Source organism: Arachis duranensis, chromosome 9 (assembly GCF_000817695.3).
Source record: "Arachis duranensis cultivar V14167 chromosome 9, aradu.V14167.gnm2.J7QH, whole genome shotgun sequence".
In the NCBI taxonomy this organism is placed as follows: Eukaryota; Viridiplantae; Streptophyta; class Magnoliopsida; order Fabales; family Fabaceae; genus Arachis; species Arachis duranensis.
In genome coordinates, this window is record NC_029780.3 from 33,316,319 (window position 1) to 33,319,217 (window position 2,899).

At 34.7% G+C, this 2,899-nt stretch overlaps 1 non-coding gene across 1 annotated transcript; it reads right to left on the reverse strand.

Moving 5' to 3' along the window:
* Nucleotides 1-1,528: 1,528 nt before the first annotated feature.
* LOC127742218 (small nucleolar RNA R71) lies at nt 1,529-1,636 on the reverse strand. The gene has a single exon (XR_008003405.1). It is a non-coding gene; the product is annotated as a small nucleolar RNA R71 (small nucleolar RNA).
* Nucleotides 1,637-2,899: the final 1,263 nt, after the last annotated feature.

The following is a 2,899-nucleotide window of genomic DNA, read 5'->3' on the forward strand; positions in this document are numbered from 1 at the left end:
CTGCTGAAGCTTGGCTAGCCATGTCTAATCTTTTTAGACTAAAGCTTTAGACTAACATTGCATGATTCCTGGAATTCTTATTAAAAATTTTGAATCTCTTTATTTTCTTTTCCACTCAATTTTCGATAAATCCAAAAAAATTATAAGATCTTAAAATCAAAAATATTTTATGTTTCTTGTTTGAGTCTAGTGTCTAATTTTAAGTATGGTGTCAATTGCATGTCTTTATTCCTCTAATTTTCGAAAATTACATGCATTGTGTTCTTCATTGATCTTCAAGTTGTTCCTGATGATTTTCTTGATCTGATCTTTAAATTCTCTTGTCTTGAGTGTTTTGTTGTTTCTCATATGTATTCTCAATTTGTAAGTGTCAATAGTATACAAATTTCTAAGTTTGGTGTCTTGCATGCATTGTTTATTTGATCTTAGTTTCATTTTTATTATTCCTCATCATTAAAAATTCAAAAAAAATTTTTATTTTGTGTCTTTTCAAGTCAATAATACAGAGAATTGAAGATTCAGAACATGCAGTAGAGGAATTGAACGCCCAGTGAAGAAGGAAAACTGGCGTTTAAACGCCAGCTAGGGTACCTGGCTGGGCGTTTAACGCCCAAAAAGGTAGAGTTTTGGGCGTTAAACGCCGGAATGGTAGGATGACACAAGAGGGAAGATTTTGTTTTTAATTCAAATTTTTTTCAAGTTTTCAAAATCAAATCTTTTTCAAATCATATCTTTTCAATCATATATTTTCAAAATCAATTTCTTTCCATTTTTCAAAAATACTTGCTACTAATTAATGATTTGATTCAACATTTCAAGTATGTTGCCTTTTCTATTGAGAAAGGTTTAATATCTGAATCATATCTTTTAAATTTCTTGTTAGCCAAGTCATTAATTTTAAAAATCAAATCTTTTTAAATCGTTTTTCAATCATATCTTTTTAATCACATCTTTTTCAAAATAGTTTTCAATCATATCTTTTTGATTTCTAATTTCAAAATCTTTTTCAAAAATCACTTTATTTCTCTCCCAACTTTAATTTTCGAAAATCATTCTTCAATTTTTCAAAATTCTTTTAAAATCTTTTATTTTATTTTCGAAAGTTCTTCCCCTCTTCTCACATCCTTCTATTTATGGACTAACACTCCTCCTTAATGCACAATTCGAACTCTATCCCTCTTGATAAGTTCGAATTCTTCTACCTTCTCCTTCTATTCTTCTTTTCCTCTAACATCTCAAGGAATCTCTATACTGTGACATAGAGGATTCCATATTTTCTTGTTCTCTTCTCTTTCATATGAGAAGGAGCAAAGACAAAAGCATTCTTGTTGAGGCTGACCCTGAACCTAAAAGGACCTTGAAGCGAAAGCTAAGAGAAGCTAAAGCACTACTCTCTGTAGAGGACCTAACAGAAATCTTCAAACAAGAAGAAGACATGGCAGCCGAAAACAACAACAATGCCAACAATGCAAGGAAGGTGCTGGTCAATGCCTTCTTGGCAAAGTTCTTTCCACCTCAAAAATTGAGTAAGCTTAGAATGGAAGTCTAAACCTTCAGACAGAAGGAAGGTGAATCCCTCTATGAAACTTGAGAAAGATACAAACAATTGAACAAAAAGTGTCCTTCTGACATGCTTTCTGAATGGAGCGTCATAGGTATCTTCTATGATGGTCTGTCTGAACTGTCCAAGATGTCATTGGACAGCTCTGCTGGAGGATCTCTTCATCTGAAGAAGACGCCTGCAGAAGCTCAAGAACTCATTGAAATGGTTGCAAATAACTAATTCATGTACACTTCTGAAAGGAATCCTGTGAACAATGGGACAAATCAGAAGAAAGGAGTTCTTGAGAGTGATACTCTGAATGAAGAATCCTTTGTGTTTTTGGAATTCATTGTATATTCTCTTCCTTTTTATCCTATTTGATTTTCAGTTGCTTGGGGACAAGCAACAATTTAAGTTTGGTGTTGTGATGAGCAGATAATTTATACGCTTTTTGGCATTGTTTTTAGTATGTTTTTAGTATGTTTTAGTTAGTTTTTATTATATTTTTATTAGTTTTTATTTAAAATTTACTTTTCTGGGCTTTACTATGAGTTTGTGTGTTTTTCTATGATTTTAGGTATTTTCTGGCTCAAATTGAGGGACCTGAGCAAAAATCTGATTCAGAGGTTGAAAAGGACTGCAGATGCTGTGGATTCTGACCCTGCACTCGAAGTGGATTTTCTGGAGCTAATGAAGCCCAATTGGCGCGCTCTCAATTGCGTTGGAAATTAGACATCCTGGGCTTTCCAAAAATATATAATAGTCTATACTTTGCCCAAGATTTGATGGCCCAAACCGGCGTTCCAAATCAGCTCAAGACTGCCCGGCGTTAAACGCCGAAACTGGCACAAAAATGGGAGTTAAACGCCCAAACTGGCACAAAAGCTGGCGTTTAACTCCAAGAAAAGTCTCTACACATAGAAGCTTCAATGCTCAGCCCAAACACACACCAAGTGGGCCCGGAAGTGGATTTTTATGTCATTTACTCATTTTTGTAAACCCTAAGCTACTAGTTCTCTATAAATAGGACTTTTTTGCTATTGTATTAAGAATCTTTTGATCAATTTAGATCTTAGGATCATCTTGGGACGTCTAGTTCTTAGATCATGGGGCTGGCCTCACGGCCATGCCTAGACCTTGTTCTTATGTATTTTTAACGGTGGAGTTTCTACACACCATAGATTAAGGTGTGGAGCTCTGCTGTACGTCGAGTATTAATGCAATTACTATTGTTCTTCTATTCAATTCAGCTTATTCTTGTTCTAAGATGTCACTTGTTCCTCAACTTGATGAATGTGATGATCCGTGACACTCATCATCATTCTCACCTATGAACGTGTGCCTGACAACCACCTC